Here is a 10,847-nt window from a genome sequence, read left to right on the forward strand (position 1 = left end):
CAGTAGAGGGTATTCAGGTTGATCCGAAGAAGATTGAGGCAGTCAAGAACTGGCCTAGACCAGCATCAGCTATAGAGATTCGGAGTTTCTTGGGATTGGCAGGCTACTATCGTCGGTTCGTGGAGGGGTTTTCATCTATTGCAGCCCTGATGACCAGGTTGACCCAGAACAGTGCCCAGTTCAGATGGTCGGATGAGTGTGAGGCGAGCTTTCAGAAGCTCAAGACAGCTCTAACTACGGCACCGGTGTTGGTTTTGCCCATAGGTTCAGGGCCTTATACAGTTTATTGTGATGCTTCTCGTATTGGACTTGGTGCAGTGTTGATGCAGGATGGCAAGGTCATTGCCTATGCTTCCGGCAGTTAAAGATTCATGAGAAGAACTATCCGGTTCATGATTTGGAGTTGGCAGCCATTGTCCACGCATTGAAGATTTGGAGGCATTATCTGTATGGCGTGGCATGTGAGGTGTTCACGGATCACAAGAGTCTTCAGTATTTGTTCAAGCAAAAGGAGTTGAATTTGAGGCAGAGGAGGTGGTTGGAGTTGTTGAAGGACTATGATATCACCATCTTATATCATCCGGGAAAGGCCAACGTGCTGGCCGATGCTTTGAGTAGGAAGTCAGCCAGCATGGGCAGTCTTGCTTATATTTCGGTCGGTGAGAGGCCGCTTGCTTTGGATGTTCAAGCTTTGGCCAATCAGTTCGTGAGGTTGGATGCCTCTGAGCCCACCCGCGTGTTAGCTTGCACAGTCGCTCGTTCTTCATTATTGGAGCGTATCCGTGATCGGCAGTATGATGATCCCCATTTGTGTGTCCTTAGAGACACGGTGCAGCACGGAGGTGCCAAGCAGGTTACCTTAGATGATGATGGAGTTTTGAGATTGCAGGGTCGAGTTTGTGTGCCTAATGTGGATGGTCTTCGAGAATTGATTTTAGAGGAGGCCCACAGCTCCCGGTACTCTATTCATCCGGGCGCCACGAAGATGTACCAAGATTTGCGGCAGCATTACAGGTGGCGTAGAATGAAGAAGGATATCGTTGCATATGTAGCTCGGTGTATGAATTGTCAGTAGGTTAAGTACGAGCATCAGAGGCCCGGTGGTTCATTTCAGAGGATTGAACTTCCCGAGTGGAAGTGGGAGCGGATCACTATGCATTTCGTTGTTGGACTCCCGCAGACTCGGAAGAAGTTCGACGCAGTGTGGGTCATTGTTGATAGGCTGACCAAGTCAGTGCATTTCATTCCTGTGGCAGTCTCCTATTCTTCTGAGAGGTTAGCTGAGATCTATATCCGGGAGATTGTTCGCCTTCATGGTGTGCCCGTGTCTATCATATCGGACCAAAGTACGTTGTTTACCTCGCATTTCTGGAGAGCATTCTGCGAGAGTTGGGCACACGGGTTGAGTTGAGCACAGCATTTCATCCCCAGACGGACGGGCAGTCCGAGCGGACTAATCAGATTTTGGAGGATATGCTCCGTGCTTGTGTCATTCACTTTGGAGGCTCGTGGGATCAGATTTTGCCCTTAGCAGAGTTTGCCTGCAACAACAACTACCAGTCGAGTATCCAGATGTCTCCTTATGAGGCCTTGTATGGTAGGCGGTGTCGGTCTCCGGTTGGATGGTTTGAGCCGGGAGAGGCTCGGTTGTTGGGTACGGATTTGGTCCAGGATGCCTTGGACAAGGTCAGGATCATTCAGGATAGGCTTCGTACAGCTCAGTCCAGGCAAAAGAGTTATGCCGACCGCAAGGTTCGAGATTTGGCTTTCATGGTCGGCGAGCGGGTATTGCTTCGAGTGTCGCCTATGAAGGGCGTGATGAGATTTGGGAAGAAGGGAAAGCTTAGCCCTAGGTTCATTGGTCCGTTTGAGATTCTTGATCGAGTGGGAGAGGTGGCTTATAGACTTGCATTGCCGCCGAGCTTATCAACCGTGCATCCAGTGTTTCATGTGTCCATGCTTCAGAAGTATCACGGCGATCCATCCCACGTGCTAGATTTCAGCACTGTCCAGTTGGACAAGGACTTGTCTTATGAGGAGGAGCTGGTGGCCATTCTAGACCGGCAGGTTCGTCAGTTGATGACGAAGAGTTTCCCTTCTGTTCGTGTTCAGTAGAGAGGTCACAGGCCTCGACCTGGGAGTCCGAGTCCGATATGCGGAGCCGTTATCCCCATCTTTTCCCCGACTCAGGTACTTCCTTCTTCTGTCCGTTCGAGGACGAACGGTTGTTTTAGAGGTGGAGAATGTGATGACCCAAAAGGTCATCACTTACTTTTAAATTGAATTCTATGTTCCGAGGCCTTGAAAACCTCTTTTATCTTTACCTCGATTTGCGTGCGCAGTCCGGGCGTGTAGCCGGAAAGCTGTTATGTGAAAAATCTTTGAAATATTGAATTTTTGACTTAAAATGCATTTAAGTTGACTTCGATCAATATTTTGGGTAAACGGACCTGGACCAGTGATTTGACGGTCCCGAAGGGTCCGTAGGAAAATATGGGACTTAGGCGTATGCCCGGAATCGAATTCCGAAGTCCCAAGCCCGAGAAATGAATTTTTAAAGAAAATTGTTTTCTGAAAGTGTTTAAAGGATTTCGAAATGAAATTTGATTAGAACATGTTGATATCGGGCCCGTATTTTGGTTCCGGCGCCCGGTACAGGTCTTATATATGATTTAAGATGATTCTGTGAAATTTGGTGAAAAACGGATGTCATTTGACGTGACTCGGACCTAAATTGCAAAAAAATCATGTTTTAAGAAGTTTGAGGAAATTCTTTGATTTTGAGGTTTAATTCGTTGTTATTGAGGTTATTTTGGCGATTTGATCGCACGGATAAGTTCGTATGATGTTATTGAGTCAGTACGTATGTTTGGTTTTGAGCCCCGAGGGCTCGGGTGAGTTTCGGGTAGGTTCCGGGGTGTTTAAACTTAGGAGAAATACTGCTGTTGCACCAGTTCTGGTGTAACCGCACCTGCGGTTCTTGGGCCGCAGATGCGGACTCGCAGGTGCGAGAAGTGCATCGCAGGTGCAGAAGCCTTCGCAGATGCAGGCAAAGTTCCGCAGAAGCGGTTCCGCGGGAGCGGATTTATCCCTCGCAGATGCGGCCCATATGGGCCAAGTCATTTCCGCAGAAGCGACCATTTTTCCGCACGTGCGGTTGCGCAGATGCAACCCACGAGTCGCAGATGCGGTAGTCGGGCAGTGAGTCTTTTAAAAACACAACTTCAGCGATTTTTCTTTCAAATTTTCACAAAAATAGAAGAACTAAGGCGATTTTCTCAAGAGATTTTCTTCCCAAATCACAAGTAAGTATTCATTAACTGATTTCTTTCAACTATCTAATGTTTTTCATCAACTTTTATCAATAATCTTAGGGTTTTAATGGTAGAAAATTGGGGAATTGGGTAGAGTTAGGGCTTTTTGATTATTTGGGAATTTGACCTCGTTTTGGGGTCGGATTTCAAAATAAATTATATATTCGGGCTCGAGGGTGAATAGGTAATTGGAATTTGGTCCGAACCTCGTGTTTCGACCAAGCGGGCCCGGGGTCAATTTTTGGGTTTTTGGAAAGAATGATTGGAAAGTTATAATTGAGCATTGGAATTGGATTGTGGGCATTTATTGATGTTATTAAGTCGATTATGTATAGATACAATTGATTTGGAGCCGAATTCGAAAGGAAAGGCGGTGTTTGAGGATTGAATTGGCCGTGGAAGTTCGAGGTAAGTGTTCGGTCTAACCTTAGCTTGAGGGATTAAGAGTTGAGTCCTATTTGCTATTTGCTTCTTGTTGAGTACGACGTATAGGCATGGTGACGAGTATCTATGCGTTGATGTCGAGCATGATCGTGAGTCTTAGATTGATATTGTTGTGTTCTTATATGATACTACGGATGCTTTAATTGATGATTCTCGATATTGAGCAAGGATTAAATTTGTTCTCGTGGAAATTACTTATGACTTGGATATTGGTGTTAGCTGGGATGAATAGAGGTTGAGTTAAGATTGGTTATAGCTGATTCTCCCTTGCTGGGACGTATTTACTCTTATTGTTGATCCCTTGCCGGGATAGTGTAGTTTATTATTGATCCCTTGCCGGGATAGTGTAGTTTATTGTTGATCCCTTGCCGGGACACTTGGTATGGTTGTTGCTAAAGGCACATATATATATATATATATATATGGATCGGGTTGCACGCCGCAACAATATTATAAATATGGATCGGGTTGCACGCCGCAACAATATTATAAATATGGATCGGGTTGCACGCCGCAACAATAGTATATTATATCGGATCGGGTTGCACGCCGCAACAATATTATATTGGATTGGATTGCACGCCGCAACAGTGGTAAATATTATATTGGATCGGGTTGCACGCCGCAACAGTGGTAGATGTTAAGGGATCGGGTTGCGCGCCGCAACAGTACTAATATTGTTTTGTTGTAGATTCTGAGTTGTTCTCTCGTATTTCTCTTAAGTTCCTACTGGATTTGACATTATCCCCCGTAGCATGTACCCCCTCCCATTTAAATTGTTTATTTCTGTTTATTTTTCGCTGTATATTATATAACTGCACAGGTTTATCTGGAGTCTGGTCCTAGCCTCGTCACTACCTCGCCGGGGTTAGGCCAGGCACTTACCAGCACATGGGGTCGGTTGTGCTGATACTATACTCTGCACTATGTGCAGATACCGGAGCAGTATTGGGCAGTAGCACTCGGGGAGCCAGCCTTCAGTCCAGTCAGAGAGTCCCAGGTAGTCCTGCAGGTGTCCGCAGGCCCGGCGCTCTCTTCTATCTATGATTATGTTCTGTTTTCACTTGTTACCGAGACAGACTGTATTATTTCTTTCAGACATTTGTTGTAGTAATCTTAGTCCGTCTGTGAATATTGTGACACCAGATTCCGGGTAGAGGAGTATATTGGCATTGTAGTACTGATTTTGGTATTTAATTTGACTAAGTCTTCCGCTTGATTTCATCTTCCGCTATTATTTTAATGTTGATCACCTGTTTATTGTAAGTTATTAAAAAGGGTTAAAATGAATTAGTTGAGATTTCTACATATCGTGGCTTGCCTAGCTTCTACGAGTAGGCGCCATCACGAGTCCCGAGGGTGGAAAATCCGGGACGTGACAGTCGTTTTTCATATCGTTTAGCTTTATAAGAGGAATAACCGTTGTGATAGATGGAGATATAGCAACAGTTATAAGAACCGTTGAAATAGAGCTATTGCCACGCGATCTGGTGTGACGGACCCTATAGCATTGCTATAACTCAATGGCAATGGTTTACTTGTCTATGGCAACGGTTGTGCATGCGTAGCATAGGCTCATTTTCCAATAGTGACCACTCACCATGTTCTTAGACAGGAAAAGAGAGTTCTAAAATTCACAATTTCTAAAAGTTAACGAGATGTTAGTCATGTGATTATAATATACTACCTTGAATTTTATTGTTAGAGATATTACTCCATTTACTAATATGAAAATTTGTGTAGTCGTCGACTTCACTCCCAAAAGATGGAGCGCGTCTTTGACACATACTGATATAATGCAATAAGCATTTGATATAAATTACCCCATAAGAAGCATTGATCTTATTTTTTCTTTGAGTTGTTAGTTTGTTCTATTAATTCTATACCGTTAGTGAAATTCTTTTTTCATTTATCAATCACCCCATAAGAAGCATTGATCTGTTGGTTTTTATTTTGTTTAGCTTTACTATGTTATATGCTACAACGATTATTAAGTCTCTGTCTTTGCTGCATATTTATATATCAAGTTTTTACGTTGGGAGGACACTATTAGGACATCCACTTGAACTATATATAGAAAATTTTAAGCCTATTATTTAAAATAGGAAATTTTATCTCTTATAGCAAAGGTATACACCCTATTTATTATAAATCAAAATAATTTTAAAATATTATTTTCTATAGCTACCTTTTATATTTTATAGCAAAATAAGTATTTATGGTATATACTACCATTGAGGCATGAAATATGCTATTTATGTTTTTCCTCTCTCTTAGACAGCTAGACATACCTATTTTTAAGCTGATTGCCATTACTGTATTCATGAATACATGGCGCGAATACATGTGAATACATGTGCATACAGCTGGACTGCCATGATTTTAGGCGCTTTTTACTGCTCTATTCATGAATACAACAGCGGGAATACATGTGAATACATGCGCGTACAGCTGGACTCTCCTGATTTTAGGCATTTTTTGCTGCTGTATTCATGAATACATGGCGCGAATACATGTGAATACATGCGCGTACAGCTGGACTGCCCTGATTTTTGGCATTTTTTGCTGCTGTATTCATGAATACATGGCGTGAATACATGTGAATACATGCGCGTACAGTTGGACTACCCTGATTTTAGGCGCTTTTTATTGTTGTATTCATGAATCTGGTAACGCGAATACATGTGAATACATGCGCGTACAGCTGGACTACCTATATAGGCGCTTTTTGCTGTTGTATTCATGAATACATAGCGCGAATACATGTGAATACATGCGCTACAGCTGGACTACCCTGATTTTTAGGCGCTTTTTGCTGTTGTGTTCATGAATACAGCAGCGCGAATGTAACGACCCGACCGGTCGTTTTGGGCCCTAGCGTGTCGTTCAGTAGTCAGAAGCCATGAGCAGCTTCATTTCAGGTATTATGACTTGTACGTGTGGTCGGAATTGAATTTCGGGAAGTTCAGAGTTGATTTGGAGAGAGAATTCTCATTTCGGAAGCTTAAAGATGAAGGAATTAACCAAGATTTGGATTTTTGAGTAAACGACCTCGGAATCGAGACCTAAAGGTCCCAGCAGGTTCATATGATGATTTCGGACTTGGGCGTATGCTCGGATCGGGTTTTGGAAGACCCGGGAACGTTTTAGCACCTATTGTGGAAGTAAATATTTTTGGAAGAATTTTATAAGTTTGGGTTGAAGTGCATTTTAGTGTTATCGATGTCCGTTTGGGATTTCGAGTCTGTGAATAACTCCGTATGGCGATTATGGTGTTGGGAGCGCAATCGGAAGTGAATTCGGAGGTCCGTGGGTCATTGTGGAGTCATTTGGCTAAAGATAGAAATTTGAAGGTTTCTGGGAAGTTAAACCTAGAGTTGACTTTTTGATATGGGGGTCGGATTCCGATTCCGGAAGTTGGAGTAGGTACATAATGACGAATATGACTTGTCTGCAAAATTTGAGGTCAATCGGACTTGATTTGATAGGTTTACACATCGAAAGTAGAAGTTTGAAATTCTAAAGTTCATAAAGCTTGGATTGGAGGTCGATTCGTGGTTTTAGCGTTGTTTGATATGATTTGAGGCCTCGAGGAAGTCCGTAATGTGTTTTGGGACTAGTTGGTATGATTGGTTGGGGTCCCGAGGGCCTCGGGTGGATTCCGGGTGGTTAACAGATCGAAAATGGGATCTTTGGAAGGCTGAGGTTGCTGGTTGCTGTCATAACCGCATCTGCGCTTTTTGGACCGCAGATGCGGTTTTGCGCTAAAAGAGAAGGGATCGCAGATGCGGTCATATTTCCGCAGATGCGGGACCGCACCTGTGGTGGAGAAATCGCAGAAGCGGAAATAAGGGGGCCTGGGAAGGACCGCAGGTGCGGAAATTGCTGGAGGCAGAAGGGTGTTTTAAAATCGGGGTTTGAGTTTATTTCACCCATTTTTCTCTTGGTATGGGCGATTTTGGAGAGCTTCAAGTGGGGTGTTTCATCATCATCGACAAGTTTTGGAGCATTTTTGCATCGATTTGAGTTTCGGAAGGGCGTAGAAGGCCGGTTATGGATCTTCGGAGCAAGGTGAGTCTCCTTTCTAACCGTGTAAGAGGGAATTGTCCCCATAGGTAAATTAATTGGTTATGTGCTCCTAATTGTGGGGGCTACGTACGCACGAGGTGACGAGAGTCCTTGCGTAGCTACTATTATGCTATTGTCCGGGTAGTCTAAGACCCAGAAGCATGCTATACTTGGATTAATTGCAGACTTATTGACAGCTCGAATTGCTTAAACCACATCGAATTAATAAATAAATTTCAAAAGGGATTAAACATCTTTTCTTAAATTGTTAAAAGAGAAAGTGGATTTTATTTGAATAAATATTCCCCGATAAATTCTTAATTGGTTATCTGCGCATGTATTTCCATGTGTACCCGCGTCGCATGTATGATTCGCGAGCAGGGTAATTGTTTATTTTATGTTGACCGCGTCGCATGGATAGTTCGCGAGCGGGGTAATAGATGCATCTATGGTTCACGACGTTCGACCCTCGACAGTGCACAGTTTATTTTCTGTTGGAGCGGGCCGTACGTACCACGGTGTTATTTGCGCATGCTTGTATTGCTGCCTTGAACTTATTGAAGTTGTTATTGCCTCTTCATAGCTTGAGAATATTTGGATAAATAATGAAAAGGAAATTTTGGGAAAACTTCCTATAAAAGAAATAATTGTTTACTTGTTTCCTCCTATTGGATTAAAAATCATGTTTATAAGAGTCCACGATTTAATGAATTATTGACATCATTATTGGACCATTAGTAAGTGTCGAAGTCGACCATCTCGTCTCTACTTCTTTGAGATTAGACGGGATACTCATTGAGTACACGTTGTTTTCGTACTCATACTACACTTCTGTGCATTTTTGTTGCACAGGTATATGTAACTCTAGTGGGCTACTGAGCGTAGCAGCACGGATGATTCGGGGACTAGGTGAGTTGCATTATTCGAGGCGGCCCGCAGCTAGTATAGTCCCTTCTGGTATATTGTATTTACTTTCTGTCCACTGTATTCCGGACGGATGTTGCATTATATTATTTCTTAGAAATTGCTCATGCACTTGTGACACCGGGTTCTGGGGACGGTTTTGAAATATTTTGTATTAATTTCTTGTTATTTAATTTGAATTGAAGCAGTTGTCTCTTTACTTATGAAATTAGAAGGAAAAATCTGGGTTTTCAAAATGGTCTAAATTGGAATCTAATTAAGTATTTTAGTTGGCTTGCCTGACAGCAGTGTCCGGCGCCATCACGACCCTTAGTGGATTTTGGGTCGTGACAACATGGTATCAGAGCACTAGGTTCCTAGGGTCTCACGAGTCATGAGCAAGTCCAGTAGAGTCTCGCGGATCGGTGCGGAGACGTCTGTGCTTATCCTCGGGAGGCTGCAGGACTGTTAGGAGTACTTCCCTTCTTGATTCCTTATCGTGCGATTTGATCCTTGGAGGCGTATGCCTTTAATTCATTCCTACTCAATCTTACGCGACGAAAACCGATTGTTATAAATCGAAAATTGAAGAACCGTAATGGTACTACAGATGTGATACGGGATGTTTCTTCCAGTATAGCTGATCGATTATTATTGTCGCTTTATGGAAGAATATTTTATTGTTTCAGCCCAGTAGCGGTACTTCTGAGGGCTCTGAGACTAGGCACAAGTTGCCATGATGCTTATGAACTGTTGTTCCGTAGTATTGATATGATGGTAGGACATTTGCCTACTTGTCGGGGCGTTGAATGACTTGATGGGAAGTTTACTCAGTGCATGATTTAGAGATTCGGTATTTTATTCCCGGTGGGGAAAAGGCAATCAGGCTGAGAGTGTTCAGGTTTGGGTTGATGGGGTAACGGGACTTGGTATTTGTGAGCGTGGTGGAGTTTTTCTTCTATGATGAGGTGTCATTGTCCTTATTGAACGCACTAAGCTCGCCGGTGTTATGGTCTTCTGCAATTCTCCTTTGGGGCAAGCTATTGGGAGGTAGTATCGAAGATGCGGCTGTCAAATATCGCAGGGTGCGGTAGTCCAGGGATGAATCAGTGTTTCTAATGTCGACCGTATGAGAAAGATGATCTTCCGAAAGGTGTAAAGTTAGCAGCAATCGTGGGTTCAAATGCCACGAAGATAGATTTTGTTTAAGTCAGCAGCTGAACAGCAAAGGATGAGGAAAGACATGTGAGAAGTGTCAAGCGGTGGCTAGACTTTCTAGAAGGCCGAGTATAAGAGGCCAAGGGTCGAGTAATCGATTAAGGGGATGAGTTCCGCCAAAGTGGGAGAGTGGCGGAGTTGCATATGGGCTTTGCAGTGGGATGACCACATACTTTAAGGAGAGTTTGGAGTGATTTGAGAATGTTAGTGATTGGTGATTGGGGTCTACGGATTTAATTCGAAGTATGGGCTACTATGCGGCAGGAGATTTGGTATAACGGGAAGGAGCTGCTTGAAAAGAAGAAGGATACAACATAGCTTTGAACTGGAAGAATGTTGTCGTACGTTTAATTGATGTCCACGAGGGGTGAATGGACTTGTGCAGCTGGAGAGTGAGCTCGGACTCAGGATGGGTTATTGATGTCGTAGTGATTGTACCCCGTACAGCAGCGTTGGAAGATGTCGGGGAGTGATTTCTACAGGTGGGTTATTCCTGTGAGTAGGTTAGCGGCCTCGTGGTTGGCGAGGCTTTTGCGAAGAATTCTAATGGTTATACAGCGAAGATGTCGGTCGTGCAAATGTGGTTGATGATTCAGAGTATAAAAAGGGGGTTTTACAGTAAGATTCCGAGAATTTTGGCGGTTGATTGCGCAAGGTTACGTCAATAAGAGATAAAGAGTCCTGGTGAATGCGAGAGTTGTGTAATAATGGCTTCAAGTTAAGTGGAAGAGTCCCACCGCCTATGATTGGGTTGCATAGTTAACTACTTGCGAGGTTTCTGGTTATTACCATATTGATGGGTTACTCCAGCCACGAGAAAAGAACATAAGTGGTAATTTGAGCAAAGGAATTGTTAAAGGTGTGCTATGGTTGGCCTTATTGGCTCATGTTCAGATTCGG

Source organism: Nicotiana attenuata, chromosome 9, assembly GCF_001879085.1.
Source record: "Nicotiana attenuata strain UT chromosome 9, NIATTr2, whole genome shotgun sequence".
Classification (NCBI taxonomy): Eukaryota; Viridiplantae; Streptophyta; class Magnoliopsida; order Solanales; family Solanaceae; genus Nicotiana; species Nicotiana attenuata.